Consider the following 22,991-nt stretch of genomic DNA (forward strand, 5'->3'; position numbering starts at 1 on the left):
ACAACTCAACCCTTCCCCCCTTTTTCCCGGTTTGGGTTTGGTAAAGTTGTATGGGGTGAGGTAGGTCCTGATCAAAGTGCTCCTTCTTGGAACAGATGATTTCTTCTTGGACATTTTAAACATAATGAATTGACATCCTCTAGTAGTACTTTTTACTATTCTGTTGTCGGGTCACATGATTCAAATTCAAATAGTCGATCCTGCCGTGTCTTCTATGCAGCCGAGCAGCCTTTTAGTTTACAAATCGTAGTACCCACAATGCTTCAGGCGACTCGAAATGTTATGGAGGTCAAATACAAAGGTGTGGATATTAGAAATTAGCCTCGATAGTCCATATTTAATAGCCTATTAATTCACAAGACGTGTAAATGGCCGACTTGACAAGGTGTCATCGTTAAATGCCCGGTGCTTAACTCTTTATGATTGCAACATGAACAAGCGTGTCGCATAGAGAACGTTCCATGTGGCATGCATGCGCTTTCGTTTATCGATGACATCACCACATAGTGGCGTTGCATTCAAGATCAAATCGGTCTCTAAACGTTTTACTGAAATGTACAAGTTGGGAAAACCAGCTGACTACCTTCTTTTGAATTTCACATTTAGAAATCTCTAGATACACATGATGTGGAGTCGAGTCAGTTTGCCCTTTTTATGTCACTGAAAATATTTGTACACGTGTATGTGTGTGCAGGGACGGGTACTTGTTCACATTCCTCCATAATTGTCTGCACTGCTGTGATCAAGACTAGATAGCTTGCGGATTCATGCATCTCAATAGTCTACTAAATTAGTTGCTGTTTATAATCTCCTACTTCCTTTGCACTGATTTGAAAACGAAGGAGTGAAAGCAGAACATTTGATGCTCTCAGATCTGCGCAAGTGAAGGAGGGGTCATCAGGTGCAAGCAAACACCTAGATGTTGTCCATTGCAGCAACTTCAGTCTGTTTTAGAGACAACATTGCCATCTAGTGTTTATAATGTATATAGTAGTGCATGTGGTGTCACTAAAGTCTACGTTCTTTGAGGGCCATACATGGAAAAAGACTGAACAAAGTATTTTAGTGTGGAATAATTCACCTCTTATTTGTTAATATTATTCAGAACCATCACTTGTGTTTATAATGCAGTAAAGCATAAGCCAGGTGCTTGGCAAGGTCTGAGGTTTTGGCAGGGATCAATGAAACGGCATCACCACAGGGGACACCAGAGGGCCACAGAAGTTTCAACTGTTGGCAGAGTGGTGGGCTGTCTGTAGTCAGGTAGAACTGAATCCCAGCTCTCTTTGTTAACACAGACGTGCGACACGGTGTTAAGTTCTCTTGCCGCAGTGTGGTAGCACTTGATTCAGTGGTTGGCACCGGATATTGGAAAGACTCAGCGGTATACACATGCTTGGTGTGAACTGGAAACTTAACCCCAGGGGAACAATAGGGGCATTTCAACACCTGTGTGACATGTCAACTGCAGCCTTGATTCTGTGGAACTAGCCTCCAGAGATGAATTTGTAATGCACGCCTGACACATTTACAAATTGCAGTTCAGCTAAACACAATGCCTAAGTGCCCTATGGCCATTATAAGCACGCTGGGCCTTTATGACACAGGAAGTAGAGGTATGTTGTCTTTGGCACACTGTTAGGCTGAAGTGAAATACTTTTTAGAACATGGCCGTTGGTATTTACCATCAATATCCATCCACTTTTGTCGTTTTCCCCTCTCTTTCAGATGACAATCCCAAATGCCCCCCCCCCACCCCAAAATTGTGGGTGAGCAGAAATGCTCTGCTTAATATCACCAAAGTAACATTTTCAATCTTATAAAATAGCTGAAGGAAACTGACACTAAAAACGACTAGGCCGACATTATTTCCCCGAGTTGTTGGCAGTGATCATGGTTATTTCTCCAGCCTCCATTGTTCATGTAGAGAGAGAGATTATCACCCAGCACATGGGTGCGTCTGTTTGCCACCCTAAACCAGTTGTGTCACATTCTACAGTACACGGAAGGTTTACTTTGGTACATGGCTGGCAACATTTATCTGTCCATAAAATCTGGTAAATATTTGATCAGACCAAGGCAGAAGAACTTCCTTGTCATTGTGACTTTTCTTGGTGGGAAACTCGGTTATTTGAAAAAGGTAATTAGGAAACAAGTCATCCTTTTTCCCCATTACACAGACCCATTCTTGTAGGGAGCATTCACTGCCCCACTCCAGGCAACGTTACATTTCAGCAGACGCTCTAATCCAGAACGATTTACAATTCCGGTTTACGTGCCTTGCTCTATCGCACATTGTTACATTTTTCACCTAATTGGCTCAGAGATTAGAACCAGCGACCTTTCGGTTACTGGCCCAACGCTCTTAACTGCTAGGCTACCTGCTGCCCTCCTGACAAACTGGACATACCCAGTTGGTTTTTAATCGGTCAGAGTAACTGAACTCTCAGATTTCACAATAGGAAAATCACAAGAACAATTTATTTCAAATGTAAAGTAACAGTGCTTTAAAAAAACAAACAAGTAAAAAGTCAAAAGCGATTGTACAATTTAAGTCAGTGTATTCTTTTTAAAAGTTGATAAACAAAATGCACAGCCTCAAAAACAAAATCGTATCGACATGATACAAAGCGAGGAGTCCCAGGAAACCAAAACACAAGCTAATCTCTCACGTTTAGGTGAGAGTCTTCACCTTGTTGAGTCAGTGTAAACGTCACCTAATGATCCATTATTCAGTACTGCAGTTCCAGCAAAGAATGATCACTTGAAAGAGAACATAATACATTAATGTATTGAAGTACTTACTCAAAAACAAATGTTTATACACTAAGCTTTTTGACAACATTGTAGACTTCATTTAAACCCAGAAGTCCTATCGAGATAATACATTAAGACAGACCTGAGCAAAAAAAAAAACAGTTAGCAAATCTATAATTCTCTCTTTATGGAACAATGTCAGAATAACACACTCGAGCAGAGATTGAGTAATTGATGTCCAGGGTGGATCCTCGGTCTTCAAAAGTGCTCGATTGTAAATACATTTTCACTCCATGTCCATTTCTGCCCCACTGGCTAGACTCTCATCACCAGTCCACACCCCCGTCTCTCTCCAATCCCCAGAAGTAAGTCACTTGGGCAGAAAGTCATCCACAGCAACCTCCAGGTTGCCTACGTACCAGAAGATCCAGAAGAACAGGCTGAGGAAGATGATGATGGGCCCAGAGAAGACCAAAAAGTCCCAGAAGCTGAAGGGTGCAAAGATGCCCAGGAAGAACAGGATAAGGCCCACAACATCCAGGAAGATGGCGATGAAGAAGAAGAGAAGGCAGCGGCCCAGGTACTGAGTGTAGCCCATGGTGGAGAGAGTGTCGCGAAGGTATTTATCCTCCTCCTACCACTATGTAAATACCACTTCTAATGATTCTATGGCTGCTAGCTATTTTCCCTTGCATTCACTGTAACAAGATCATTTCAATGTTTACACTAGGATAACTACTCATACATATATCCCTGTACTTTCTCTGCATTGTTCGGGTAATCTACCCTACAGTGCATCTGACTGAATGAGGAAGCAAGGAAGAGGTGTTTTATAAAAAGGCCCGTGTAGCCTACATTCCAGTGAGCTTGATCTATCACACTTCACATCTCACATAGTTCCCATAGCGGGACTGCTGCCAGGGGGAACATGTGCGTTAGTCTCACTAATGATGACAAAAAGGTTCAAATGTTCTTCTCCCATCTCTGTTGTGGGGGTTTTGGACACGTTTCCAGTTCATAAACATACCACATTCCAACACTAGGGGTTGGTTGGGCGCTTATCGTATGCCCTATAGGTGGCTTCAAAGGTTAGAGAATATTAATGTTTGATAGACATGAAACATCTTTTCTAACTAACACTCCAATAACTAATGGTGTTCATTTCATTTAAAAATGGATTTTTAATAGGTAACAAGCCAGTAACCGAAAGGTTGCAGGATCGAATCCCCAAACTGACAAGGTAAAAAAAAAAAAAAGTCGTTCTGCCCCTGAACAAGGCAGTTAACCCGCTGTTCCTAGGCCGTCATTGTAAATAAGAATTTGTTCTTAACTGACTTGCCTAGTTAAATAAAAGGTTACATTAAATATGGAATGGAGATGCAGTCCTTGTGCCAGTGTGTATTCCGCAAGGTTCAGAATGTTCAAGAAAATATAGTTCTACACAATACATTCTCTACTGTCTCTCTCGCTCTGTGTGTGTGTGGATCTATCAGTATAACCAGTGGCAGACAGCCAGCACAGTGCTATCAACACAGTTGCTCTTACAAACCCCAAACAGAACAGACAGATAGCATATCGATACTACCTACCTAACCAGATACAAACATACACTATACATTAATAAATCATATGATCTGAGCTTTGGAAGATGTGTTTTGATTTGTTTATGTCCCTCATGGATTTAAGTATAATGTTTTTGATGTGTAACTGTGAGCTATCCAGTCAATGATGTCTGATTAACAACTCAGAGATATGACGTTAGAAAAAAAGAAAATAAACTTTATTTAAAGAAAATATCTTCAAAATGAACCATGTAAAATTCAGGACATAACATTTTTAGTTATTTAGCTAATTACAAGTAAAATTCTGCCATTTCTATCCTCAGTGCAGGGGCCCGGACATTGTGTCAGACGGCCTCTTCCTGAACAAAAATAGTATTCTCTATTGAAAAAGTGTCTTTGGTTCATATAGGCTAAAAAGGTATTCAGTCGGTTGGGATTTGAAAAGCAGGGCTTGGAGTAGGCATACGTTTTTCAAACTGGAGAATCCGAGAACACCTGCAACAGAGGAAAGATGAGTGAGAAGGAGAACACCAAGATTACAAAAACATCTGTGAGAAAATGTTTGACACATTTTCTTTATTTCCTAGCATTGCGGTACTTCCACAACATCCTGTGTTGTTACGCAACGTGGTGCAAACTAATTTCCCTTCTGAGACAATAACGATTTATATCATTCAAATGTTTTAGTCCCTAGAACATGACGTTATACCACATGGGCGGAGGGCATTTGTATTAATGAGCCTGCTATAGCAAGGAAAACCACATGATTTGAATCATCTGGTCTTTTGCAGAGAGAATCACAGCAAACCATTAAATCAAGCTTTATTCATACAGCACATTTCAGACATGGAATGCAACACAATGTGCTTCACATGAGAAAAAACAAAACAAACAAAATAGAAATATTTACTACACAACAAACAAGATTAAAAAAAACAACTAAAGAATGACAAACTGAATGACTAAAAAGCACCCTAAGAAACAGTAAAGCTAAAAAGATGACCAGTGTCGGCCCCCTTCAGATTCACTGGCAGGCGTTTCAAGACGCTGGGGGCATAATAACTCAAATGCTGCGAAAATCCTCTGGTGACACAAATGTAATGTTGTATATCGTTTCCGTAGCAGTGAAAATTAATGTTGTGCTTTCTGATAATGCTGCCAAGGGGTAACATATACTGAACCAAATACAAAATATAAACATGTAAAGTGTTGGTCCCATGTTTCATGAGCTGAAATAAAAGGTCACAGAAATGTTCCCAAAAAAGCTTCCCTCAAATTTTGTGCACAAATTTGTTTATATCCTTGTTTGTAAGCATTTCTCCTTTGCCAAGATAATTCATCCACCTGACAGGTGTTGCATATCAAGAAGCTGACTGAACAGCATGAACATTGCACGGGTGGCTGTTCTCAAACGATCCTGCAGGTGAAGAAACCGGATGTTAAGGTCCTGGGCTGGCGTGGTTACATGTGGTTTGCGGTTGGGAAGCCAGTTGGAATGGCTATATTCTCTAAAATGATGTGGAAGGCAGCTTATGGTAGAGAAATTAACACTACATTTTCTGGCAACAGCTTTGCTGGACATTCCTGGAGTCAGCATGCCAATTGTACACTCCCTCAACTTGAGACATCTGTGGCATTGTGTTGTGTGACAAAACTACATTTTAGAGTGGCCTTATATTGTCCCCAGCATTCTGATTGGCTGGGCCTTGCTCCCAAGTGGGTGGGCCTATGCCCTCCCAGGCCCACGATGACTGCGCCACTGATCAGTCATGTGAAATCCATAGATTAGGGCCTGATTTATTTATTTCAATTGACTGATTCCTTGATATGAACTAACTTAAACTTGTTGCGTTCATTTTTGTTCAGTACTGAACCGTACCAGACCCAAACATCGAACCTTGTGGAATGCCACATGTGATAGGTTCTCTGAGTTATGGTCACCAAGGGTGACAAAAAAAAACTTGACCAGTTAAATAGGTCCTAAACCAATTTAGAACTGAACCGGAGAGGCCAACCTACTTCTCCAGTCTGTCCAGAAGGACATCATGGTCAAGTGTCGAATGCTGCACTTCAATAAGAGTACAAGGATAGAGAGCTGTTTGGCATCTACGATAATTTACCACTTTAAGTAAGGCGGTCTCTGTGCAGTGGTGGGCACAAAAAAAACAGATTGAAATTTTTCAAAAATACAGTTGGCACTGTAAAAAAATGTTTTAGATGTTTGAAAACTAATTTCTCCAGAATTTTGCTTAAGAATGGAAGGTTGGAGATTGGCCGAAAATTGCCAAGAGCTGAAGAATCTAGATTACTTTTCTTCAGAAGGGGTTTCACCATTGCAGTTTTTAGTGCAGTGGGGAAAGTGCCTGTGAACAGGGAGGGACAAACAATAGCTTGCACTTCTTCAGATATGCAATTAAAACTGTTTTGAAGAAGGTAGGGATAGGAACGAGAAGGCAGGTAGAAGGCTTAAGTTGTGATATCACTTTCCTGAGGATGTCGGTGTCAACCAGGGAAAATAAATCCGTATTAACTTTGCGTGGTAGGCTAGGACACATATCAAACTTCTCATCCGGTCTTGCATGACTGATAGCCAACATTAGGCTGGGTATCTTATCCCTGAAATGTGGAGGAAAGTTCACATACTGTATGTTTGAGGGGGTAGGATCAAGTTAGAAAAATAAGCCCGTCTGGCATTTCAAATTGCCTGCTTATATATGCCAAGTTCCTCTCTCAGAGTACGGTGCAGTCGGAAAGTATTCAGACCCCTTCACTTTTTCCACATTTTATGTTACAGCCTTATTCTAAAATTGATTAAATACATTTTTTACCTCAATCTACACACAATACCCCATAATTACAAAGCAAAACATTTTTTTTAAAGAAATGTTGGCAAACATTAAAAATAAACAAATACCTTTTTTTACATAAGTATTCAGACCCTTTGCTATGAGACTCAAAATTGAGCTCAGGTGCATCCTGTTTCCATTGGTCATCCTTGAGATGTTTCTACAACTTGATTGGAGTCCACCTGTGGTAAATTCAATTGATTGGACATGATTTGGAAAGGCACACCCACACACACAACCTGTCTATACCATGCCATGAGGTCGAGGCACAGATCTGGGAAAGGGTACCAAAACATTTCTGCAGCATTGAAGGTCCCCAAGAACACAGTGGCCTCCATCATTCTTAAATGAACGAAGATTAGAACCACCAAGACTCTTCCTAGAGCTGGCTGCCCGGCCAAACTGAGCATTCAGGGGAGAAGGGCCTTGGTCAGGGAGGTCACCAAGAACCCAATGGTCACTCTGATAGAGCGCCAGAGTTCCTCTATGGAGATAGGAGAACCTTCTAGAAGAACAAGCATCCACCATTCAAGCCTTTATGTTAGAGTGGCCAGACAGAAGCCACACCTCAGTAAAAGGCACATGATAGATAGCTTGCTTGGAGTTTACCAAAAGGCACCGAAGTACAGAGAGCTCCTTGATGAAGTCCTGAGCGCTCTGGAGCAGGTTCTCAGAATGGGGCGAAGGTTCACCTTCCAATAGGACAACAACCCTAAGCTCACAGCCAAGGCTTTGGGACAAGTCTCAATGTCCTTGAGTGGTCCAGCCAGAGCTCTGACTTGAACCAGATCGAACATCTGAAAGCCTAAAGAAATATCTGTGCAGCAAGTCTCCCCATCATCCTAAACTCTGCCAGGTTGAATCTGCAGAGAAGAAATGGGAGAAACTCCCCAAATACAGGTGTGCCAAGCTTGTAGCTTCATACCCAATAAGACTCAAGGCTGTAATCGCTGCCAAAGGTGCTTCAACAAAGTATTGAGTAAAGGGTCTGAATACTTATATAAACGTGATATTTCCGTTTTTTATTTTGTAATAAATTTGCAAATATTTCAAAAAACCTGTTTTTGCTTTGTTATTTAGGGGTAGTGTGTGTCGATTGATGAGCAGGGGAAAAAATGTAATCAATTTTGAAACAAGGCTGTAACATAACACTTTGGGGGAAAAAGTCAAGGGGTCTGAATACTTTCCGAATACACTGTATCATAATGGACCTGCAACTTTGACTTTCGCCACTTCTGCTTGGCCTTTCAGCAATTTCTCTTTAATTGATTAGTTCTCACTCATGCAAGGGGCATTCCGTTTTGAGGTGGCCTTTTTCAACTTTACTGGAGCTATGGCAATGGTTGCCCTTAATTTGCTATTAAAACGTATCAACTAAATCACCACAAGAGGAAAGCAGAATAGGTGATGGAGTATTGTTCATACACAAAATCTGTAGCAACTTCAGAGGTAAGATAGTGTTTTTTAATAATGCATTCAGTATTACCTTGTGCAACAAGGTAGTAAAAATACACAGTGTTGATCATATAAAGCGACATCAACAAGACAGGATATGCCAATAGAAAGCCCCTTGGTAATAACCTGGTCCAGAGTATGGCCGAGGTTATGGGTGGGCCCAGTAACATGTTGGATAATATTCAATTCAATGGCCTTGGTGTCAGTCACTTTGTGAATATAAAAATCATCCAACACAATGATTTTTATCATAATTCTCAAGGACAATAGACAACAGTGAAATCAGTAAAGGAAGTCAGGCAGTGCTTTGGTGGCCTATAGAGGGTTATGGCCAGCACTGGTGGCTGACATTTAAACAGTATAGTATGATGCTCAAAAGACCCCCTTTTCTGATAGATTATGAAAAGCTGTAGTCCTGGGGGGAGGCTTTTATAAAGAGCTGCACTACAGTCTGATGACTGCATGTTTCTCACTGAAATATAGCTATCAAATTTGCACTCAGTAACGAGGTAATTCGCGAGAAAGAGCAATCACTAGGAAAACCTAACATTTAAAAGCGCCATATTCAATGAGTGTGGGCTACTCTGCCTCGAGGTAAGCAATGGAATAACAACCAAATTATTAACGTTACAACCATGTTTTCTGACAGTCTCCAATCCAACAGAATGGTAGATGACAGTTTGTATAAACTCACTAGAAGGCAGAGTTAAAAGAACATCAATTAGGTTACTCACAAAACCATATTGCCATTTCTACAGGAGTTGATATGCTTTCCAAAGTCCTTTGTTGCTTTTTCTGACAGGGAGAACTGGTGCACTACCAGACTCTGTCAGTCTCCAAAACAGTTTGTGATGTTGCTGGAAATCATCCTGGAACCCCTGTGGTTAGGGTGAATCACATCTCTTTAAAAAAAAAGTGCTGGTTGCTCACACAGCAAATCAAAGTTGTCACAAAAGGAGACATTCCTGCTGTTTATTTTAGGTACTCATTCAGGGCAACGAGTTAGCCCAAACGGTTTGAACCCCTTCTGTAGCACGGGAGGGGGCCAGAGATAATCACTCTCTTCCCTGTGCTAGCGAGGATCTTACATTTTTGTTTTTGTAGTCCTTCAGTTCTTCAGAAACTGAAAACCTACGTGAGTGACGGTGTCAATATTGGAGTAGGTGGCCAGAACAGTGGGTAGGAGGGAGTTGATATCACGGACACAAGAATCAAAGTATACTAGTTTTATTAATGATAGTATGCACTTACATGACCGGTTTCCTAAAGCTACTATATTAAACACTATAGAATGACAGTGTACCTCAAAGTGATACGGTAACAGGCCTAGACTCTCTGTTCCGCTATTAAACGAAGTGGCTAGGAGGATTGCATGAGAACATTTCAATAAAAATCAAGCCAACGTCATTGGATACAGACACTGTTGGCAGGACAATGAATGAGACGTACTGTGAAGTGATTGGCAAACATTCCATAATCATAAACCTAAAATTTGGTTTCTATTGCTCAATACTGCCTGGAATCACTGAACGTACATTGAGAAAATGTTGTTTGTTTAAAATATCAGCGCTGTTGCGTTATCCACAGCCAATATGTGTTCGTCATTTGCTGCCAAACATTATCCAGTCAAACTGTTGGTCATAATTGGTGTGCAATAGGTGGCTTGTACAATAGCCATGTTGTCCCTTGGTGGCTTGAATGTTCATTGGAAGAATGTATACATTGAGAAAAACAGAATCCTTCAGTCTAAATGGGATGGGGTGAGGGGGGTTCCAAGCTAACATATAGAATTGTTTTAAGATGGTCATACCAAAGATCATTTAGCCATTTGATTTTGAATTTTAGAACCCCTTTAGGTATCAATTTTTTTAAATATATATTTTTAAGTAGTTAATGAAACATTGAATTTGGCCTTAGTCATATTAGGCCATTAAAACACAATGGATAACAAGTTAATATATGGAATAACAGTCCAAATATATCAAAAGGAAGTTTTTTTTAAAAGTGTCCTATATCTGAGAAATATAAGATCAGGAAATTATTATTTTGTACTAATATTTAACCCCCCCCCCTTTTTTTTGGCACTAAACCACTTCCATATACAGTACACTGAGTATACAAAACATTATAGAACTCTGCTCTTTCCATGACAGACTGACCAGATGAATCCAGGGGGAAGCTAGGATCCCTTATAGATGTCACTTGTTAGATCCACTTCAAATCAGTGTAGATGAAGGGGAGGAGACATGTTAAAGAAGGATTTTTAAACCCCGAGACAGATTGTGTGTGTGTGCGCCAGTCAGAGGGTGAACAGGCAAGACAAATGATTGAAGTGCCTTTGAACGGGGTACGGTAGTAGGTGCCAGGGGCACCGGTTTGTGTCAAGAACGCTTGTGTGAGAAGACCGATTTTCGGGATGTCTCCTGGTCTGACAAACACCCCTGTAGCTCGGCCACCTTCCACCGCAGATGGTGGATTGAGACGCAGATACTGTATCTCTAGCTTAAAAAAAGAGACATTTTTATGGGGATTTTTTATTATGCAAATTCTATTTCAGTGGGAGCACGGACATTGACTAGGCGTCAATGTTCATATCCTAAAAGCTTATATGAACAACTGTCATTTGTAAGGAATCATGTGACCAGTTCATGGCCTGTATGAGAGTACGACTTCTACATGAATGTTTTCTCTGTTGTCTGTTCAGTGCAATGCAGTTGAATTGCCCAGAAAGACGACGATAGACTTCTGAATCCATCTCAAAAAGTCCCGTGGTTTGTCGCTTTTATTCTAAAATCAATCCCCTATTAGACCCATTGAGATAACCCCTTAAAATGGTTGTAGGAGTTATACCGTATAATCTGAATCACGTAGGGTGAATGTACTACGATGGAACCGGAGGGAAAGGCTGCCGTCTTATCGGCTCTTAACCAACCATGCTATTTTGTTAGTTTTTTCACGTTGTTCGTAGCTTGTTTTGTTAATAATGTTGCTGCTACCGTCTCTTATGACCGAAAAGAGCTTCTGAACATCTGAACTGCGATTGCTCACCTCAAACTGGACGAAGAGTTCTCCTTCAATGAGTCGGACGGGAGGGATATACTACTACAGACACCCGACCAGGCCCAGATCCCCGTGATTTGCTGGAGAAGGAAACAGAGATTTTGCGGAAAAAAAAAAATCAGGGTGCCTTGTGAGGATCAGGCGACGAGTGGCTAATCTGCCCTTAGCTTCCGTCCTGCTAGCTAATGTTCAATCGCTGGAAAAGAAATGGGACGAGCTGAAAGCACATATATCCTACCAATGGGACATGAAAAACCTGTCAAATCTTGTGTTTCAGAGTCATGGCTGAACGACGACATTAAGAACATACAGCTGGAGGGTTATACCCTCCATCGGCAGGACGGAACAGCAGCCTCTGTGAAGACAAGGGGCGGGGCCTATGTATATTTGCAAACAACAGCTGGTGCACTATATCTAAGGAAGTCTCGAGGTTTTGCTTGCTTGAGGTAGAGTATCTCATGATAAGCTGTAGACCACACTACCTACCTAGAGAGTTTATCATCTGTATTTTTCGTAGCTGTCTACGTACCATCACAGACCGATGCTGTCACTTAAAACTATGCTCAATGAGCTGTATACCGCCATAAGCAAACAGGAAAACGCTCATAGTGGCCGGGGACTTTAATGCAGGGAAACTTAAATCAGTTTTACATAATTTCTATCAACATGTTAAATGTGCAATCCACACACAGAGACGCATACAAAGCACCAGTGACTCTATCTATAAAAAAAATCTAAAAAGTGGTCAGGTGAAGCAGATACTAAACTACAAGACTGCGTTGCTAGCACATACTGGAATATGTTATGGGATTCTTCCGATGGCATTGAGGAGTACACCACATCAGTCACTGGCTTTATCAATAAGTACGTCGAGGACATCGTCCCCACAGTGACTGTACGTACATACACCAACTAGAAGCCATGGATTACAGGCAACATTCGCATTGAGCTAAATGGTAGAGCTGCCGCTTTCAAGGAGCTTATAAGAAATCCCACTATAGCCTCCGATGAACCATCAAACAGGCAAAGCGTTAATACAGGACCAAGATCGAATCGTACTACACCGGCTCTCGTCATATGTGGCAGGGCTTGCAAACTATTAGACTACAAAAGGGATGCACAGCCGAGAGCTGCCCAGTGACAAGCCAGACAAGCAAAATAACTTCTATGCTCGCTTCGAGGCAAGTAACACTGAAACATGCATGAGAGCATCAGCTGTTCCGGGCGACTGTGTGATCACGATCTCCGCAGCCGATGTGAGTAAGACTTTCAAACAGGTCAACATTCACAAGGCCAGACGGATTACCAGGATGTGTACTCAGAGCGTGCACTGACCAACTGGCAAGTGTCTTTCACTGACATTTTTAACCTTTCCCTGTCGGAGTCTGTAATACCAACATGTTTCAAGCAGACCACCATAGTCCCTGTGCCCAAGAACACTAAGGTAACCTGCCTAAATGACTGCCGACCTATAGGACTCACATCTGTAGCCATGAAATGCTTTAAAAAGGCTGGTCATGGCTCACATCAGCAACACCATTATCCCAGAAACCCTAGACCCACTCCAATTTGCATACTGCACCAACAGATCTGCAGATGATGCAATCTATTGCACTCCACACTGCCCTTTCCCACCTGGACAAAAGGAACACCTATGTGAGAATGCTATTCATTAACTACAGCTTAGTGTTAACTACAGCTCAGACTAAACACCTCCCTCTGCAACTGGATCCTGGACTTCCTGATGGGCCACCCCCAGGTGGTAAGGGTAGGTAACAACACATCCGCCACGCTGATCCTCAACACGGGGGCCCCTCAGGGGTACGTGCTCAGCCCCCTCCTGTACTCCCGGGTTCACTCATGACTGCACAGCCAGGCACGACTCAAACGGCATTATTAAGTTCGCTGATGGCACAACAGTGATCAACGACGAGACAGCCTATAGGGAGGAGGTCAGAGACCTGACCGTGTGGTGCCAGGACAACAACTTCTCCCTCAACGTGATCAAGACTAAGGAGATGATTGTGGACTACAGGAAAATGAGGACAGAGCACGTCCCCATTCTCATCGATGGGGCTGTAGTGGAGCAGGTTGAAAGCTTCAAGTTCCTTGGCGTTCACATCACCAGCAAACTAATATGGTCCAAGCACACCAAGACAGTCGTGACGAGGGCACAACAAAACCTATTCCCCCTCAGGAGACTGAAATTATTTGGCATGGGTCTTCAGATCCTCAAAAAGGTTTTACAGCTGCACCAGAGAGAATCCTGACGGGTTGCATCACTGCCTGGTATGGCAACTGCTCGGCCTCTGACCGCAGGGCACTACAGAGTAGAGGTCGACCGATTATGGTTTTTCACCGCCGATACCGATTATTGGAGGACCAAAAAGCTGCTACCGATTAAATTGGGCGATTTAAAAAAACATGTATTTGTAATAATGACAATTATAACATTACTGAATGAACACTTATTTTAACTTAATATAATACATCAATAAAATCAATTTAGCCTCAAGTAAATAAACATGTTCAATTTGGTTTAAATAATGCAAAAACAAAGTGTTGGAGAAGATAGTAAAAGTGCAATATGTGCTATGTAAGAAAGCTAATGTTTCAGTTCCTTGCTCAGAACATATGAAAGCTGGTGGTTCCTTTTAACATGAGTCTTCAATATTCTCAGGTAAGAAGTTTTAGGTTGTAGTTATTATAGGAATTATAGGACTATTTCTCTATACCATTTGTATTTCATTAACCTTTGACTATTGGATGTCCTTATAGGCACTTTAGTATTGCCAGTGTAACAGTATAGCTTCCGTCCCTCTCCTCGCTCCTCCCTGGGCTCGAACCAGGAACACAATCGATAACAGCCACCATCGAAGCAGCGTTACCCATGCAGAGCAAGGGAAACAACTATTCGAAGGCTCTGAGCGAGTGACGTTTGAAATGCTATTAGCGCGCGCTAACTAGCCAGCCATTTCACTTCGGTTACACCAGCCTCATCTCGGGAGTTGTTAGGCTTGAAGTCATAAACAGCGCAATGCTTGACGCACAACGAAGAGCTGCTGGCAAAACGCACGAAAGTGCTGTTTGAATGAATGTCTACGTGCCTGCTTCTGCCTACCACCGCTCAGTCAGATACTTAGATACTTGTATGCCCACCGTTCCTAGGCCGTCATTGAAAATAATAATGTTTTCTTTAACTGACTTGCCTAGTTAAATAAAGGTATAAAAAATAAATGTTATTTTATTTTTTAAATCGTTGCCCAAAAATACAGATTTCCGATTGTTATGAAAACTTGAAATCGGCCCTAATCAAATCGGCCATTCCGATTAATCGGTCGACCTCCACTACAGAGGGTAGGGTGTACGGCCTAGTACATCACCGGGGCGATGCTTCCTGCCATCCAGGACCTCTATACCAGGCGGTGTCAGAGGAACGCCCTAAAAATTGTCAAAGACACTCCAGCCACCCTAGTCATAGACAGCAAGTGGTCCCGGAGCCCCAAGTCTAGGTCCATGAGGTTCCTAAACAGCTAATCAAATGGCTACCCAGACTATTTGCATTGCCCCCCCTCTGGAACATTGCTGCTACTGTTATTATCTATGCAGTCACTTTAAAAACTCTACCTACATATACATATTACCTACATACATATTACCCCCGACACCAGTGCCCCCGCACATTGACTCTGTACCCCCATATATAGCCCCGCTATTGTTATTTACTGCTGCTCTTTAATTTAGTTATTCTTCTCTTTTTTGGGGGGCATTTTTCTTAAAACTGCACTATTGGTTAAAGGCTTGTAAGTAAACAATTCACTGTAAGGTCTACACCAGTTGTAGTCGGCACATGTGACAAACAAAATGTTATTTGATGTAGAGAGTAGAGGTGATTTAAGGACTGCCCAACTCCATCCAATATAATCAATAAGCACTACTGCTGGTGCTCTGAAGCCCATTAACACGCATTGCAGGCTGCGCCCCAAGGGTGTCTAGAGTAGACTGAAGCCTGACCCACCCGTCATCCCTGTTAGAAGCACTGCTTTAAACTACCAGGTTAAAAAAAAGCCTATAAAAATGTGAGGTTGGGAAGCTGAATAGGAATGGCCAAAGGCCACTGAAGCTCTTTATATTGTAGCAGCCAGTATAGAACGATAATTAATTATTACACTCGTTAGCAAAGTGAAGTGTGCAATCAGGGCCTGGGGCATGATGGAGGGCTCTGTGAAGGGCATCTATTCTAAAGGACTGGACTTTGCACGGGTTGTGTATTGCATCAATTAGATGTGACGTTTCATAGTCTTCTCGAAAAGAGAAGAATGTTGTCATATGAACTGCATCATGGAAACATGCATCTGTATACTATTGGAGTGGGAGACAGCAGAAATGGGTCAGTGTTGTTGACAATGATGTTGTAGCAGGGTTAATTAACCTCATACCCGCTATACGACTTCCTCAACTGATCATTCAAATGTGGCATAATGGAGGTTTCATAATCCCTTCAAGGCAAGAGGGCAGAAAGAATGTTTACACTAAAAGAGATTCCCTGGTACATTTGTATACATTTAGCCAGTAGTTCTGAAAGTAGCGCTCACGAGCCAATGGTGGTCCCCGAATATTGCGTACTACGTCACATACTGTATGTGCACCCAAGTCGTGCTTCTACACCTGCATTGCTTGCTGTTTGGGGTTTTAGGCTGGGTTTCTGTACAGCACTTTGTGACATCAGCTGATGTAAGAAGGGCTTTATAAATAAATTTGATTGATTGCGCTTGCTCTGCATTGCTCTGAAATGAGACTAATTCTGCTCATACTATGCATACATGAACTACACATCGACACATCCAGCCAAAACTGGGAGGTTTAAGTCAGATTTCCTGTTAGAAGGGGTCATATTGAGGTCATTTTGACCATAGTCCAGTGGCTATGGGAACAATTGTGGACTTTGTGATAGAGCCACATTTCACACAGCTGGGGCATGTCTAAGTAGTTCTGGATAGATAGATCTATTTATTTATCCCATTACCCCCACTGGAAGTCATTTCCAATATGGCTACCGACCAGCTGCATGGGTCCATATTGGACTAGATTCACTTGGACAGATCTCCATAAATAATTGGTACATAGAGCCCAATTATGGCTTAAAATGTTTGAGGTGGTCGGGAGAACACAATATATTTAAATTTTTTGTAGAAAAATTGTGAAAAATCTACCAAAATTCCTGATTCCTGAACATACATCCTCATTTTTATTATGTTACATTTCTGTGGTGGTCGCTGCAGCAGAGAGGAGAGAGAGCCAACACTATAAACACTGCTGATGTTCTGTGGTGGTCGCTGCAGCAGAGAGGAGAGAGAGCCAACACTATAAACACTGCTGATGTTCTGTGGTGGTCGCTGCAGCAGAGAGGAGAGAGAGCCAACACTATAAACACTGCTGATGTTCTGTGGTGGTCGCTGCAGCAGAGAGGAGAGAGAGCCAACACTATAAACACTGCTGATGTTCTGTGGTGGTCGCTGCAGCAGAGAGGAGAGAGAGCCAACGGATGCTAGTCACACAGTCGCTCGCTGTCATTTTTAACACAGTGCCATAAGTTTGAGCCGGCCCGACACAATCAAATCAATTGCAATCGGACTCCCTCTACTCATTTGTGTGTCTGAATGATTTCACCAAACAGCGTGCTTAAACCTTCAGACAAGCTCAATGCATTATGGTTGATTTGATTAAAACACATTGGATGTGTCTATATATTGACAAATACACATTTAACAAAAAAAAAAAAAATCCCCCACATAGCCGTTGGAATAGGGTCAAAATGACCTCAATACGACCCCTATTAAAAAGGTCTCAATAGTACTTCATGATCAGAATTATTATCTATATTATCTGTGGGGTTTATTTAGTGGGTAGATTTTAGTCATGTTTATATTGTTTGGAATGACTTAACCCTATTTTCTTCTGAAAGGAAATCTAGATGGCAGCCATTTTATTAGAATGTTCACCCTGGTTGACTGACAGGCAGGCTTCCCAGACTGCCTCCAATCTTTAAAATGTTCCTCAAGGCATCTGGAATTAGTGTACCAAGTTCGATCCTTGTATGGTAAAATGGAACAATGATTTCACCTATCTGCTGGACTATTGGGAAGGATAGAGTTTCCACCCAGAGCCAAATTGACAGCTTTACAGTCCCAAAACAATTGACATGATCCAATCGGGAGGATTGCCTACTGTTTTTCAAATTTTGTCTAGTTAGAAAATATGAGTGGGTGAAAGTAAATATGACAATCACTAATTGAGGCATGGCCTACAACAGATTGAGATGTCGTGGAGGAGTATATAGGTTGAGGAAATAGAGCAGGGTGGGAAAATCTGATCTAACAATAGAATGAGGCCAAAATTATAGCGGATGTTCACCTAATTAGAGCCACATGTAAATGAGCTGTTATTGCTTTTGAGAAACACCTACCAGCTCTGTCAGAGAAGCCTCTCCGCTTTGCTATCCACGATGCTTTGCAATAACACTTCAGAGTTCTTCAGAATCCCCAACTCGACCGTTTTCTCCCTCGGCGGGTTGTCAAAACTTCGGTCGTATCCTCCATTGTCGTGTCCGCTGATGCTGTGTTCCCACGTAATTCGTGATGGAGCGTGAACAGGCACTGTTCTGTTGACCGATTCCTTCCTATTCACCATGCACTTCTCCCCGGCTTCCAGAGTTTTTATCCCGCTCTTCGAGAGCCGCTCCGAAAACTTTCTCGCCCAGTGCGCAAAGTTGTCTAGGGTGCTTTTCTCAAAGTCCTCGGAGTAAACCTTTATGTTGCCCGTGTACCACAAAATCCACCAACCCAGACTTAGGAAGATGATGAGTGTACCCGTGTAGATGAGGAAATCACCGTAGAAGTGACCGTCCAACTTTAGATCCGCGAAAATACCAACTAAAAGCAATGTCAAACCGCCGACGTCAAAAGCGACGGCTAGGAAAAATAACGGCGCACAGTTCCCCAGGCAGTTTTGAGCCATGCCTAAGCTGTGATGAGGTCAAATAACTTCAGTGGAGAGTTTAACTTGTTTTTCATGAAGCACCATTTTCATTTCCTCGCCATCACCTGTGGAGAACACCTGTGCGCGCAGAGAGCCGCCTTCCTGTGACGTCAATGTAAACTAGAGGGTGTTAAGGCCATCCCCTATCCTTGGTATACCACTCAGGTTAAGTTGCCCTTATGCACAGATCTGGGACCACTTTACAGAACACCACATGTATAGCCTTTATCATTTGTGAGAGAAACGCAAAACTGATGCGTGTCAATGATCAGTGTCATTGTTAAAAACAGCGAGTAATGAAACAAACAAACAGATACACAAATATGACGTGTTACAAAATGCGCTGGATTTTTAGCATTCCTCCGCACCCACCCAGGTCATGTCACACTTCAAGTGTTTATGTTGGTTGTAACCTGAGAATTGGCTCAGAAACCCATGCTGGCTTTGGGAGGAATATCTATCTGGCAGCTATCTTGTATGTTGAACACAAGCATAGAGTTATGTTGTAGGCTATCCATCACACAAGCAGTATTTGGTGGGTGGGTTGATCCAAGGTTGAATATGACTCTCGTGTTTTAAATGCTACGATTGCTTGTCTTAATTGGTAAAAGCAAGGTTGGCCAACCCTCCTGGAGAGCTGTACTACTACTGCAGTGGCTAGATTTCTCTGGAGAGAACCATCAAGCACCAATTTAGAAGAAACTATAGAGCAGTTGCTCCCAAAACGTATTCCACATCAACCCAGAACTATTCAGCCTGAGCCGTTCCCGACCATCAATAGCGAAACACCCGTTTATGCAACGCGGCCTCAGAGCATTTCATATTATTCTTAGGCGTTCATTTGAGACACTCCATTTAGTATGATACACTACATGACCAAAAGTATGTGGACACCTGCTCGTTGAACATCTCATTCCAAAATCATGGGCATTAATATGGAGTTGCCCCCCCCTTGCTGCTATAACAGCCTCCACTCACTCTTCTGGGAAGGCTTTCCACTAGATGTTGGAACATTGCTGTGCAGCCACAAGGGCGTTAGTGAGGTTGGGCTCTTATATTGGGTGATTAGGCCTGGCTCGCAGTCAGCGTTCCAATTCAGTGCAAAGGTGTTCGATCGAGTTGAGGTCAGGGCTGTGCAGACCATTCAAGTTCTTCCACACCGATCTCGACAAATCATTTCTCAACGGACCTCGCTTTGTGCATGGGGGCATTGTCATGCTGAAACAGGAAAGGACCTTCCGCAAACTGTTGCCACAAAGTTAGATGCAAAGAATCGTCTAGAATGCCATTGTATGCTGTAGCATTAAGATTTCCCTTCACTGGGCCTAGGCCGAACCATGAAAAACAACCTCAGATCATTATTCCTCCTCCACTTAACTTTTCAGTTGGCACTATGCATTCCAGCAGGTAGCGTTCACCTGGCATCTGCCAAACCCAGATTAGTCCGTCGGCCTGCCAGATGGTGAAGCATGGTTCATCACTCAAGAGAGCGCATTTCCACTGCTCCAGTCCAATGGCGGCGAGCTTTATACCCCTCCAGCCAGGCTCTTGGCATTGCGTTTGTTGATCTTAGGCTTGTGTGCGTCTGCTCGGCCATGGAAACCCATTTCATGAAGCCCCCAAAGAATAGTTATTGTGCTGACGTCACTTCCAGAGGCAGTTTGGAACTTGGTAGTGAGTGTTGCAACCGATGGACAGATGATTTTTACTCTCTACGCACTTCAGTACTCAGTGGTCCCATTCTGTGAGCTTGTGTGGCCTACCACTTCGCGGCTGAGCCGTTGTTGCTTCTAGATGGTTCCACTTCACAATAACAGCACTTACAGTTAACCAGGGCAAACTGACTTGTTGCAAAGGTGGCATCCTATGACGGTATAACGTTGAAAGTCACTGAGCTCTTCAGTGAGGCCATTCTCCTGCCAATGTTTGTCTATGGAGATTGCATGGCTGTGTGCTTGATTTTATATTTTTATTTTTTATTTCACCTTTATTTAACCAGGTAGGCTAGTTGAGAACAAGTTCTCATTTGCAACTGCGACCTGGCCAAGATAAAGCATAGCAGTGTGAACAGACACACATGTTAGCAACACATGTTAGCAAATTTGTACAATATGTTACGAAGTAGCTAAATGTACAATATGATTCAAATTTTCTAAACCTATGATATGTTATGAATTCCAAGCTAGCAGGCCAACGTTAGCTAGGTTATGCGTTAGAAGTTAATGTTAGGAGTTAGGTGGAGGGTTAGCTAAAAGGGTTAGGGGAAGGGTTAGCTAACATGCTAAGTAGTTGCAAAGTAGCTCAAAAGTAGTAAGTTGTTGCAAAGTTGCTAATTAACTAAAATGCTAAAGTTGTAATGAGATTCGAAGATGCAACGTTTGGGTTGCTAGACGGTCACGCTATACAAAACCTAACATATCATACTAATTTGAGTGTCCTGGATTTACTTTACTATGTTACTTCTAGTCTATGAGATCAGTCTGGTTTATGGCCGCTATAAAGTTCTTATAAGATGCGTCACCATCTGGCAGTCCAAAGGACGAATCTGGGTTTGGCTCCCGAGAGGCGCAGTGGTCTAAGGACCTCATCTCAGTACAAGAGGCTTCACTACAGACACCCTGGTTGGAATCCAGGCTGTATCACAACTGGCCGTGATTGGGAGTCCCATAGGGCGGCGCACAATTGGCCCAGCGTCGTCCAGGTTTGGCCGCTGTAGGCCATCATTGTAAATAAGAATTTGTTCTTAACTGACTTGCCTAGTTAAATAAAGGTTCAATAAAATAAATAAAGGGTTTATGAAGGCCTCATTCAAGTGTTTGTTTAAAAGTGGACCATAATTTCTCCAATTGATATAAATACTGTATGTGCTTCTGCTTGGATGTTCAAAGCTAATGCTGAGTAATTGGTGTGCAGCAATAATCATTCATCTTTTTTTATCTTTACATTTATCATTTTTACCGAATGGAAACGTTGAGCTGTTGTTTCTCCATTCGGCTGCTAGAGGGCACCAAACCTCTTTGCAACAGGCCCACGCCACGAACCCTGCTGCAGGAACTCACTCACTGCCTGTATAACACCTGGGTTGCCAAGTAAGTGGCGTGTGTGTGTGTGTGTGTGTGTGTGTGTGTGTGTGTGTATTTTGTGTTATTCAGAGCAAAGCTTGAAGGAGGGCGATAACATCCTTTCAAAATGTGTGTTAGGGATGAAGTGTGTTCACAAAGACTGTGTTCATGAGCCCATTATGCACTTTGAGGTGTGATTTGAGTTGAGATTTCTGTCTTTCAACACACTGCATTGCATAAACATTAGGGGTTTTGAAGAGAACAAGCTCACCCCAAGTCTCAACTCAAAGTGAGGGTGATACCTGATACCCTCCAAAGTGTGGGCAGCTTCTGGACACATATCTAAACTGCCCACCAAGTTACGCCCCTGCATTAATACGGTACACTGCATTGCAGGGTTCCTGCCTGCCCAGTATATTCTCTTATAAAGAGGATTTTCCATAGACTACCTGGTAGATACCTGCAGTGAGAGTGAACAGGCTGACTCTCCATCTTTCACTGAATACAGATTAGTCCTATCCCCCAGCGAGGCTGAGACGAAGGGAGGCAAGAGGCTCAAGCCCAGTGAAGACTCACACTCTGTCCTATCATTAGGAGATAAGGCAGGAGGAGATTTCCGGTGTTCAGGCATAACAAGGTTTCACATTTCCATAAACTAGCTCTGCGACAAGGGATTTGTGAAACAGATTGTTACGGCTACTACTTTTAATTGGAAATGACTACTATGTTCAGAATGTGAGGCTATTCGAAGAGACTGGTGTTATTAGTGGTCTTTGAAGTGGTGGGTATGTATCGTTAAAGCGACTGGTTAACCTATTCAACACAGAGATATAATGGCTGTGATAGGTAGGATTTACTCTTAAACCCAATAGAGTGATTTACAAATCATGACATTGTATGCATTGCGGAGAATGAAATGGACATCACTCCAAAAGTACAAACATATATCTGTACACAAATGCGGGGCGATACATTCATTACTTGAGATTATCCGATGGAGTGCTGTCCATTCCATTATCTACAGATTGTACGTAACAAGACTGCAGCAGCAGTGCAACTCTTAACCATTTTCAAAGAATTATTTAAGTGTATTATTTCACCGAATATAGTATGAACCTCAAACCTAAAGTGCTTTGGCACGTAGATACTTTGTCTTGCAAAACTCCGCTTTAGATCAATCTGAGTGAGCGAGTTTGGAGTTGAACCTTCTT

The 22,991-nt window shown here is 42.4% G+C and overlaps 1 long non-coding RNA gene across 1 annotated transcript; it reads right to left on the reverse strand.

Annotated features, from left to right (window-relative positions):
• Window positions 1–4,510: 4,510 nt before the first annotated feature.
• On the reverse strand, window positions 4,511–19,004 carry LOC112233669. Its single transcript, XR_002950789.2, has 2 exons — window positions 18,147–19,004; window positions 4,511–4,814 (listed from the first exon to the last, which is right to left on the reverse strand). It is a non-coding gene; the product is annotated as an uncharacterized LOC112233669 (long non-coding RNA).
• Window positions 19,005–22,991: the final 3,987 nt, after the last annotated feature.

Source organism: Oncorhynchus tshawytscha, linkage group LG25 (genome assembly GCF_018296145.1).
Source record: "Oncorhynchus tshawytscha isolate Ot180627B linkage group LG25, Otsh_v2.0, whole genome shotgun sequence".
NCBI classification, from domain to species: Eukaryota; Metazoa; Chordata; class Actinopteri; order Salmoniformes; family Salmonidae; genus Oncorhynchus; species Oncorhynchus tshawytscha.